Raw genomic sequence first — 12,982 nt, 5'->3', positions numbered from 1 at the left:
CATATAGTTAAGATGGAATAGATAAAAAAATAAATATGTATATACAACTATTCACAGTGAAGGAATTAACGGCCAAAGGAAAACAAAAAGTCTGCAGTCTTGACTAGAATTCGCCTCTGTTGGCCCCCCGGGGCCGTCAAGCTTGAGACCCCTGCTTTAGACATTCAACCACTATTACCTCTGCCAAGGAGGTTACATGAGCAATATAAGTTAATTGTCTGCAAGGATTCATTGAAATTGAAATATTAATATAGTTTTTGTTTTTTTTATTTGGAAGGAAGTAGTGCTTCATGAAACAGCTGATGAGGTATCATGATACGGTGTCTTAATTTTGTAAGACCAATAGATGTCGCTCTATGCTTTATAATCTTTAGATCTGAGCTACTAAACCTAAGAAACCTGACATTCTTTTCAAACAGAGAGTGACATCTAGTGGTCTTTTCAAAATGTATCATGATACTTCATCAGCTGTTTCATGAAGCCTCGTCAACACATCAATAGTAGGAATGATTTTGAGGTAAAACTGTGTGATAGCGCATGAAAGGGGCTTTATAAATTGATTGTATAATGAAAGATCAGTTGTCCACATCTCAATATCTCTGTTTTTGTGTCTTTTTTTTCTGTGAAATCTTGTCTCTGTTTCATGTTCTCAGAGGAGGGGGCGCACCGGCTGCAGTCTATGAATCACGGTGGTGCTCGATGTTCAGACAGTCGTCTGAATGCACCGGCAGTTCATGTTTTTGTTTCCCGTTCTCTTCATCGACCGAAAACGCTTTGGAATTGACCCCTGTCTCGTTTTGGAACACTGTGGATTTATTTTTGAAAAAACGATTTAATTAAAAGGCTCGAACTTGAAAACTATTTTTATTTCCTTATTCGGGTCCACCGCTTCAGCATACGTCACAATATCAAAACATCTTCATGAAATCATAAAAAAGTAATTCATTTTCCCATTCCTCCTTATTTGGGAGTCCTGTGCTGTGTCTCTAATCACGTACTTCTCTTAGTGCACTGGAGGTTAGTATGCATCAGGATAGTGTACGCACTAATTAGTATGCAAATTCTCGACAGATTGTATGTTTCAAAACAAACACTGCTGCTACGCACTTACAGGAAATGACTCGACAGCTTCTTCTTCTACTACTATTTAACGATGATTTCAAACAGCTGTAGGAACACTATCGCCACCTGCTGGCAGCACGTTTGGTTTGGATCAAGAAATATGAGAAACAAAATATTCCCGAGATATTTACTACATCCTCCTAATGCTGCTGAAAATGCACCTGTAAGTATATGCATATACATTTATATACTGCCACCTTTTGCTGCAATTACAGCTGCAAGTCGCTTGGGGTATGTCTCTATCAGTTTTGCACATCGAGAGACTGGAATTCTTGCCCAGTCTTCCTTGCAAAACAGCTGGAGCTCAGTGAGGTTGGATGGAGAGCGTTTGTGAACAGCAGTCTTCAGCTCTTTCCACAGATTCTCGATTGGATTCAGGTCTGGACTTTGACTTGGCCATTCTAACACCTGGATACGTCTATTTGTGAACCATTCCATTGTAGATTTGGCTTTATGTTTTGGATCATTTTCCTGTTGGAAGATAAATCTCCGTCCCAGTCTCAGGTCTTTTGCAGACTCCAACAGGTTTTCTTCCAGAATGGTCCTGTATTTGGTTCCATCCATCTTCCCATCAATTTTAGCCATCTTCCCTGTCCCTGCTGAAGAAAAGCAGGCCCAAACCATGATGCTGCCACCACCATGTTTGACAGTGGGGATGGTGTGTTCAGGGTGATGAGCTGTGTTGCTTTTACGCCAAACATATCGTTTTGCATTGTGGCCAAAAAGTTCGATTTTGGTTTCATCTGACCAGAGCACCTTCTTCCACATGTTTGGTGTGTCTCCCAGGTGGCTTGTGGCAAACTTTAAACAAGACTTTTTATGGATATCTTTGGGAAATGGCTTTCTTCTTGCCACTCTTCCATAAAGGCCAGATTTGTGCAGTGCACGACTGATTGTTGTCCTATGGACAGACTCTCCCACCTCAGCTGTAGTTATCTGCAGTTCATCCAGAGTGATCATGGGCCTCTTGGCTGCATCTCTGATCAGTCTTCTCCTTGTTTGAGATGAAAGTTTGGAGGGACGGCCGGGTCTTGGTAGATTTGCAGTGGTCTGATACTCCTTCCATTTCAATATAATTGCTTGCACAGTGCTCCTTGAGATGTTTAAAGCTTGGAAAATCTTTTTGTATCCAAATCTGGCTTTAAACTTCTCCACAACAGTATCTCGGACCTGCCTGGTGTGTTCCTTTGTCTTCATGGTTCTCTCTGCACTTTGAACAGAAGCCTGAGACTATCAAAGAGCAGGTGCATTTATACGGAGACTTGATTACACACAGGTGCCTTCTATTTATCATCATCAGTCATTTAGGACAACATTGGATCATTCAAAGATCCTCACTGAACTTCTGGAGTGAGTTTGCTGCACTGAAAGTAAAGGGGCCGAATAATATTATTAATTATTATTAATATAGCACGCCCCACTTTTCAGTTTTTTATTTGTTAAAAAAGTTTAAATTATCCAATAAATCACGATTGTGTCCCACTTGTTGTTGATTCATGACAAAAATTAAAATTTTATATCTTTATGTTTGAAGCCTGAAATGTGGCGAAATGTTGAAAGGTTCAAGGGGGCCGAATACTTTCGCAAGGCACTGTATATATATGTATAATATATATACATACTCAGTTTTGTGGGCGTTTTAGTACGACAATTTAGTGTGCATGGCGCACTACATTTTGCATACTAAGAATTGAGATGCACTTAAAATACTAAGTTTAAGTAAGCAAGTATGCGATTTGAGACACAGCTCTGGAGTCCTAAAGGGGCCTCCATCACAAAAATATATTTTATATATTTTTTAATTGTTGAAATTCTGCTGTTCCTTTTTAACATTTTTTAATAGATTGATAAAAACCAAGACTGTCTGTCAGCATGATCACCTTAAAACTGGATTGTAATGAAATGTTGTGAAGTGAGAACAGATGATTACATTTTTGTTGGTGTTCCATCTGGATTTAAGAAGGTTTTGAAGGATTCGTCATACACTTGTATTGCTTTTAAATATGTAAAGAACCAGGAAAAAAAACGTCATAATTCATCATATGAATGTCTAAAATTCCCATGACCCTATGTTACCTCATGTCTGACTTTCAAGTATTTCTTTTTTCTGTCCAAAACACACTTTTGAAAAAAAAGAAAAAAAAGAATGTGTAACAAAAATGTTGATCCAACAAGAGACTTCCAGCCAACAATGTTGCCGGTGACGGACAACACACAAGACTTCTGTGTTTAATTATAGCTCCGTGACTATAGTGGGGAAGGGTCTGCGGTCCAGCCCGGCACGTCTGCTCAACACCTTTGTTACCATGACAACTGCTCAGTCAACGACAAAAAAACCCCCCTGTTGATTCTCAGATTCCTCCGGTAGGAAGCGGAGCTAGCTCCACGTTATTAAACGCGTGATTTCCCTCGCGAAAATGGGGGGAAAAAAATATAACGCGGATAATGATTTTATCAAACAGAAGGTAATAGATTCCGTTTATGAATTGTATCAAAAATAGATTTGGTTGTGAGTTTCTGTATCTGCTACACACTTTTATTAATTTACCCCAGGATGATATTTCATATCAGGTTGAAGGGACCGTGATTTATTAGAAATGGATGAGTTTTTATTAGAGGTTTATGAGTAAGGTTGTGTTTTGTCGCTCTTTGAAGCGCACATGTTTGTGTTTGGATGAATGTGTGATGTGGTCCGACAGCTGTCCGCCCCCTCGGAGCCGCCTTCAGACGGACGCATAAGACACCATGATTACGACGCTCGGAGGACATGGCTCGGAGAGTAAATCAAGCCAAATTGAAACACAGAGACCAGATGCAGACGAAAGGCCTGGATTCGTCTGTGTGTGATGAGCCTCCTCAGGAGAAGGAGTGGAAAAAACACTGATAAACTCTAATGTCATGACAACAACTTACATAACAACATCCAGTATCCAATGGTACACTTTTTTTTCTGATTTTAAGACATTGAACATGTTTTTTTTTTCCTGAAATCATCAACATTCTTTAAACGGTAATCAATCATCAACTGTAATCAAACAATAATCATCTCAATCAAACAATGTTATCCTTGTAATGAACAATAATGAGCCGAATTGAAAATAATTAACAGAAATCAAACCAGTTTCTTCTTAAATTAACACTTTATAATTGAAATCAAACACTTCTGAAATAAACAACTTCCCACTATAATCAAACCATTTTCAACTATAATCAAACAATTTTAAATTATAATCAAACCATTTTCAACTATAATCAAACCATATTCAACTATAATCGAACAATTTTCAACAGAAATCCAACACTTTTCAATTAAATCAAACAATTTTCCACTTTAATCAAAAATTTTCTAACTTAAATCAAAATAATTTAAACTAAAAACAAATAAATTTAAACCTAATGAAACAATTTTCAACTATAATCAAATAACTTTAAACTGAAATCCAACAATTTTCGATTAAATCTAACAATTTTCCACTTTAATAAAACAATTTCTAACTTAAATCAAACCAATTTCAACTCAAAACAAACAATTTTCAACTATAATCAAGCAATTTTCAACTGAAATCAGACGTATCTTTAAAAAAAAAAACCTGTATCATGATACCTCATCAACTGTTTCATGAAGCCTCATCAACTCTGACTAGAGAAAATCTAACACATTGTTGCTTTAACCTTTTTACTTACTTTAAGTCTTATTATTTTGCACAAATGAATAAAATACAACAATAAACACAATAGATATGGAAACAGTGCAGGCTTATCTGAAGCTTCAAATTTAGAATATATTAGGATTAGAGTTTAATGAAGCGCAAAATAACATGAGAAATGATAAAAGTGCAGCAAAAATGAAGATAAAAACTTGAAAAAGAACAGAAAATACACGTATGACTATTAGTGATGAGACTTCATGAAGCAGTGTCATGTTGTTTAGAGGTCAGTAGGTGGCACCATCAGTTTAAAAATTGATGTGATGTTTCATTAGAACAGAACAAAGGAAAATAGTGCAGAGACCGCCATCTAGTGGACTCTGAAAATAATGACACTGCTTCATGAAGCTTCATCAGAATCCATAAGAAGAATAATAAGAATGAAAATGAATGGCATGAACCTGTATAACAGTGAATTTAAGTTCAAGTAACCGTTAGTTCTGAGTTGATTTAATTGATAATGTATCATCCAGATCTTTTACTTTTGCTTTGGACAGAAACTCACTTGTTAATATGCAAGTACTCGTTTGTTAACATAGAGTCAAGACAAATATTAATTATTCAGAAACTTCCGCTGATGTTTCTTTGAAGATTTACATATTTTATTTTGCTGACACTTGAATAAACAGAGCTAAACAAACACGAGCGGAGGCTTGTGCACGGCAGATATAGACGCAACATAATGTTGCGAATGTTAAAATAGAGACGAGCAGATGACCTTCAGTTGACCCTCAATTACAGATGAAGTCACGCGACCTCATCGAGATCATAAAAACACTGTCTCCACCACAAAAACTTCAGTCTGGATCCATCTTCCTCCTGATCTCCACGATACGCCGCTAATCCCGTTCACACTGAGAGCGACTCACTGGGATGTTGGGAACAATTACCTCCGCCTCGCTGGCTCTGGAGCCCTCAGGTGAAGTCATTATCTCCACTAGAGTCCAGTCACTTCGCTCACAATTAATCCACATTAACAGTAGACGCTGGTGCCACGAGGACGTGTGGCTCCAGTTACACTCATTACTCACGCGGTCCAGCTTCGGTCACGTTATGTTCCTGTTGCTCTGCAGTGATGCAGGTGATGCAGGAGGACATCTCTGGTTGGTACATGAAGGCTTTTGTTGAGTCTCTGTCAGTCGCAGCTGTCGTGTGGATATGAAGGCCCGCTGCTGAGCTGCAACTTGGTGCTGGTAATACAAATAATCCAACAATTTTCAACTGAAATCCAAAATTTTCACCTGAAATCAAGTAATTTTCAACTGTAACCAAGAATTTTCACCTGAAATCAAGTCATTTTCAACTGTAATCCAACAATTTTCAAATATAATCAAACTATTTTCAACTGTAATTGAACCATTGCCATTTAAATCGAACAATTTCCCACTTAAATCAAACATTTTTCAACAGAAATCAAATCAATTTCAACTATAATCAAACCATTTTAACCATAATTCAACCATCTTTTTTTTTATCTAACAATTTTCCACTTGAATCAAACATTTTTCAACTATAATCAAACAATTTTCAACTATAAACAAACATCAATACATATCTATGTATCTAGCTATCTATGTATCTATCTATGTATCTATCTATATTATATATGTATGTATGTATGTATGTATGTATGTATGTATGTATGTGTGTATCTATGTATCTATCTATATTATATATGTGTGTATGTATGTATGTATGTATGTGTGTATCTATGTATCTATCTATATTATATATGTATGTATGTATGTATGTATGTATGTATGTATGTATGTATCTATCTATATTATATATGTATGTATGTATGTATGTATGTATGTATGTATGTATGTATGTGTGTATCTATGTATCTATCTATATTATATATGTATGTATGTGTGTATCTATGTATCTATCTATATTATATATGTATGTATGTATGTATCTATGTATCTATCTATATTATATATGTATGTATGTATGTATGTATGTATCTATCTATGTATCTATGTATCTATGTACTGTATCTATCTATGTATCTATGTATCTATGTATCTATGTATCTATGTATCTACGTATCTATCCATCTATCATACAGAAAAGTATACATAAAGCAACATGGATATCTCCAGATGGGAAGACAAGGGATCAGATAGATCATACACAAGTAAAAAAACGATTTAGGTTAAAGTTAAAGATACACAAGTACACGGATCTGCGGAGGTTGGAAGTGACCACCATCTTGTATGCACAACAATCCAGCAAAGACTGAAGAAACGTCAAAAGGAAGAGGAAAAACTCCAGAGTCAAGTAGGACACAGTAAAGCTGAAGGATAAAACCACCATGAAGACATGATGTAAGGAGAGACCCAGACTGAGTACAGCAGTACTAGAGAGTGTACAGAACACTTCAAGGACGTGTTTAATAGAGAAGAACCAGAAACCCCAATAACAGGAGATGATGAATGGAGCTTCAATGACAGAGATTACAGTAAATAAACCAACAAAAGGTGACGTCAAAGAAGCAATAAAAAGACTGCAGAATGGTAGAACAGCAGGAATCCACTTCATCACGGCCGGATTATTAAAAGCTGGTGTAGAGTTCTCAGCAATAAAATACACAAATTGTTAGGGAAAGTAAGTCTTCATACAACCAAACACGAGTGGCAAGAAACACCATACTTTGAAGACTTCGAAAAAGTCTTTGATTCTGTTCATCACAATAGCCTGAGAATAATCATGGAAAAGTATGGAATCCCAGACAAGATAGTCCGAATGATCAGAATGTTGTATGAAGACTTCCAGTGTGCAGTAGAAGACATGGTTTGATAGTAAAATCGGTGTCAAACATGGTTGCAATATGTCGGGTTACAGACTGTGATGGATTGGATCATGAGAAGAACAGCTGGACAGTGAGAAAATAGAATTAGATGGAAGCTAACACAAAAACTTGGACTTCGCAGATGCTGAGTATTACTCTACTCTACGAAACATGTTTTGAATTAAAACGTATTCAATTAAATGTATTTTATATCCCACTTTAATGTTATTTTTAATGTATTCCTCTCACTTTATTTTTACTCTATTATAATGAAAATGTTTTACTCTATTTTAATGATGATTAAATGCCATCTTCAGTCAGAATCACGACTATTATTTTATTTACTTTGATTTTTAATGTGTTTAGTTTCAGGGCTTAGGTTTATATATCACTTTAATGTCATTTTTATTTGATTTTACTCACTTCAAATCATTTATATTTATTACACAAAACAAATTATACAAACAAATAAATATAATATTATTTATAGATTTTGATAACCTTTTTTAAGCTTTTGATAGTAACGTAGATGGTGATTCTATCCACTTCCTTCTGCTCCTCCTCTCTCCTTCTTTTAACAGATGTTGACACACAGCTGGAAATCCACCTGCAATCACACGACACCTGCACAAGAGCCTCTCGAGTCTGGTGTCGTCTTCGCTCCTGGTCGACTCGCCTTCTGTTCCGCCTTTACTTCTTCTCTTTCGTTTGTTCAATTCATTCCTAAAGTTAATCTGTTCGTCCAGACTCTCTCTCTCTGTTCTCCGGCCACATTCGTGAATTCACTAATAAATACAAGTACAAAACCAATTTCATTTTATTAAAAAAAATGTATATAATGTACTTTTATTTCATGTTATGTGCTGCGGTGCCTAATGAAATACTTCTATTCAAAGTAGGTGGGCGGGGCTTATGTCAATCAAATCGAACATGTTCAGAATATCCCTTTTTTTCCACCGACAGTCAGCCTTGTTCAATGAAGGGCTCATTTATCTGTGTCTAAGGTTACGTGACAATCCTTTTCTACTTATACTTGTTTATATTTTCTGTGTGAAAGTACGTGTTTCAGGGGTTGTCAATAAAGTTTTTTTTATCATCTCATCTCCCTCGAAACATTCAAAACCAGGGAACAGTCTAGCTTTGGTGTAGAAATGCATTCGTACGCACATTTTTGGTTACTTTGGTGAAGTCTTTTGAGACAAAAATCAAGATAGCGCACACTTTTTAAAACACAAAAATCAAGTACGTTTTGTGAAACTCTACTGGTTTTAGGGGTTTGAAACCAGGGCTAAGGGGTGATTTGGTGTAGATACTGTATGCATTCGTCTTGGTAAATCAGTTGCAACCTGTGGTTAAGCCTTTTGAGACAAAAATCAAGACAGCGTACAAGTTTTAATACACAAAAACAAGTTCGATTTGTAGAATTCTACTGGTTCCAGGTGTTTAAAACCAGGGCTAAGGAAAGATTTGGTGTAGATACTGTATGCATTCGTACGCATCGTCTTGGTAAATCAGTTTCAACCTGTGTTTAAGCCTTTTGAGACAAAAATCAAGATAGCGCACACTTTTTAATACACAAAAACAAGTTAGATTTGTGGAATTCTACTGGTTCCAGGGGTCTAAAACCAGGGCTAAGGAAAGATTTGGTGTAGATACTGTATGCATTCGTACGCATCGTCTTGGTAAATCAGTTGCAACCTGTGGTTAAGCCTTTTGAGACAAAAATCAAGACAGCATACAAGTTTTAATACACAAAAACAAGTTAGATTTGTGAAATTCTACTGGTTCCAGGGGTTTAAAACCAGGGCTAAGGAAAGATTTGGTGTAGATACTGTATGCATTCGTAAGCATCGTCTTGGTAAATCAGTTTCAACCTGTGGTTAAGCCTTTTGAGACAAAAATCAAGATAGCACACACTTTTTAATACACAAAAACAAGTTAGATTTGTGGAATTCTACTGGTTCCAGGGGTTTAAAACCAGGGCTAAGGAAAGATTTGGTGTAGATACTGTATGCATTCGTCTTGGTAAATCAGTTGCAACCTGTGGTTAAGCCTTTTGAGACAAAAATCAAGATAGCGCACACTTTTTAATACACAAAAACAAGTTAGATTTGTGGAATTCTACTGGTTCCAGGGGTTTAAAACCAGGGCTAAGGAAAGATTTGGTGTAGATACTGTATGCATTCGTCTTGGTAAATCAGTTGCAACCTGTGGTTAAGCCATTTGAGACAAAAATCAAGATAGCGCACACTTTTTAATACACAAAAACAAGTTAGATTTGTGGAATTCTACTGGTTCCAGGGGTTTAAAACCAGGGCTAAGGAAAGATTTGGTGTAGATACTGTATGCATTCGTCTTGGTAAATCAGTTGCAACCTGTGGTTAAGCCTTTTGAGACAAAAATCAAGACAGCATACAAGTTTTAATACACAAAAACAAGTTAGATTTGTGAAATTCTACTGGTTCCAGGGGTTTAAAACCAGGGCTGAGGGGAGATTTGGGTCAGATACTGTATGCATTCGTACGCATCGTCTTGGTAAACCAGTTGCAACCTGTGGTTAAGCCTTTTGAGACAAAAATCAAGACAACGTCCATGTTTAAATACACAAAAACAAGTTAGATTTGTGAAATTCTACTGTTTCCAGGGGTTTAAAACCAGGGCTAAGGAGAGATTTGGTGTAGATACTGTATGCATTCATACGCATTGTCTTGGTAAACCAGTTGCAACCTGTGGTTAAGCCTTTTGAGAAAAAAAATCTAAATCCATTACCCATTTTTTAATACACAAAATCAAGTATGCTTCTTCAAACTCTGACTTGTTCATCGTGAAACAGCTGAAGGACTTGAAGGACAGTAATCCTCTCAAGATACTCTGAAGCAGTTTCATTCAACATCTTCAAAATCATTGTTTATTGTTCATCTATTGAGACGCTGGTGGAGACTCAAAGCAAATCCTCGAGTAGACGCAGGATATGCTGCACGGTTCGTTTTTCCTGGTTGCCACGGTAACACTTTGGTATTTCCCCATAAGCGATGGACTCACCTGGAGGCTGAGATAAGGACATGCAGTCTTTATGTGCTCTGGTGCCTCAGGAAACCAAGCTTGAAAAATAAATACATCTTTAGTGCAAGAAATGTTCTGTTTTGTCACTGATCTCACACAAATTTGTGGACCACAGGCAATTGACAAAAACTGTAATTGTAAAAATGAAACCTTTCAAATGTCAGACAGCTGGTTGAAGATATTCTGGCTTTTATTTTGAAGTTCTGAGTGAGATAGTTTTGGGACGATGTCACTTTTTATTTACTTCTTATCTAAGGTGAACATTGATTGATAATATACCGAGAATGAAACTGACTGCGAAATAAATAAATATAACCTGGAAGAAGAATTCATAATTTTTAGTGACCCAGTAACTAAAAATCACTTGAATTTGAAAAACACTTGAATTTATTTCAAGCTCTGATGTTTTTTCGTGGTGTTTTTCTTTTTAATGCATAAAAATGTTCATAGTAAAATTCAATGTAAAAGAAAAATAAGTGTAAATAAATTCAAATTTTAAACGATATGAAGTAAGTAAGTAAGTAATTTTTATTTGTATCGCGCTTTTCCAAACCAGGGTCACAAAGCGCTTAAACAATCAAAACAATATTCAATAAAGTATATACTTTAAAGGTCAAGATAAAACTGATAACACAACAGGAGTTCCAGAAAATCAAGGAAAAGCCTGAACAAATAGAAACGTCGTAAGATGTTTCTTGAAGGAGTCAGTAGATCATAAAACACAGAGGGAGAGGAAGATCGTTCAAAGCTTAGGAGCAACAGCCTGGAAGGATTTCTCTCCTCTGGTCCTGAACTTTGTTCAGGAACCATCAGTAGATTCTGATCCACAGACCTCAGAGCCCGAGCTGGGGTGTAAGGCTGGATCAGATCACTGATGGAAGGAGGAGTCTGACCATGAATAGATCTGAAAGTAAGAACCAGAATTTTAAAGTTGATCCTGAAAGAATCTGGAAGCCAGTGAAGAGTTTTAAGGATAGGAGAAATGTGAGTTCTTCTACTAGAGCGGGTCAGAATTCTCGCTGCAGAGTTTTGTATCAACTGCAGGCGAGACAGATCCTTCTTGTTAAGACATGAAAACAAACTGTTACAATAGTCCAGACGAGAAGAAACAAACGCATGGATTATAAACTCCAGATCATCATGTTGTGACAACATTTTCCTAAGTTTAGAGATTTTTCTCAGTTGAAGGAAACAGTTTCTGGTCAGTTTTCTGCAGTGTTGAACAAGAGACATGTCTTCATCAAATACAACACCCAGGTTTCTCAGGCTCAGTTTGACAGACTGACTTAAGTCACCCAAGTACTGACTCAACCCAGGAACCTTATCATCAGGAGCAATCACCAGAGTTTCAGTTTTGTCACGCTAAAAAGTTCAGTGTAAGAAATACGATGTGCAAGTGTCGAGTAATATCTCAATGTTACGAACACAAATAAAGTAAACGCACTCACCGGACCTTTTCAGCGTAATGTCAGGAAAAACTGAACATTTTATACCGAATTTCTTACACTAAGTTCATCTATATTGAATTTTATTTTGCATTGAATTATTTAATATTTTCTACATTTACTTTATTTTACTCTAACATTTTTCACAAATTGTATCCATGCGTTGAAAGTAAATTTAAGGCAAAAAAAAAAAAAAAATTCAAATTCAAAGTCAGATTACAAAGCTGTAAAAATTCAGTGTTAAAAATTCATACTCAAAGTCCGATGGCTCAAGTTTAATTCCATATCTTTTTGTATGAAGTTAGAATTTTGCCAACAAAACAAAAAGCCAAAACTAAGTACGTAGTTTGAACGTTGGCATCAAACATCCAGGTCAAGTGATGAGGAAATATATTATATAATAAGCTTGAACTCTGTAACTCCCGTGGGTTACAACTTCAACAACAGGGTTTATGGACGTTTACTTTCACATCATCTTCAATTTGGAAAAAAAAATAAAGAGACAAGATTTAAAACAACAAACATCGTGCCTAACTTGTCCTTTACAGTTTCCCTCCAAACATAATCCCACCCTAATGTTTGCTCCCGCGGCGCTCTGTCCTTTTAGCGAACCAATTATCTGTTACCGCATCGTGCAGTGGCGCTGGTGCTCCAGCTGCAGCTCGCAGCAGGCTCGGCGCGGCACAAATGTTGTTTATCTCTCCCAGACACGGCAGCACTCCAGCAGACAGTTTACAGACAATAAATATTGAGTGTTGTCAAGGAGACGACCCCTCTGATACGCGTCGAGAGTACCTGGAGAATTTCAGTTGGGAATTAACCACCCGGGGGATGCAGGAGGTTAGTCT

The sequence above is a fragment of the Callionymus lyra genome, chromosome 3, assembly GCF_982586985.1.
Source record: "Callionymus lyra chromosome 3, fCalLyr1.hap1.1, whole genome shotgun sequence".
NCBI classification, from domain to species: Eukaryota; Metazoa; Chordata; class Actinopteri; order Syngnathiformes; family Callionymidae; genus Callionymus; species Callionymus lyra.
This window is presented reverse-complemented; position numbering follows the sequence as displayed.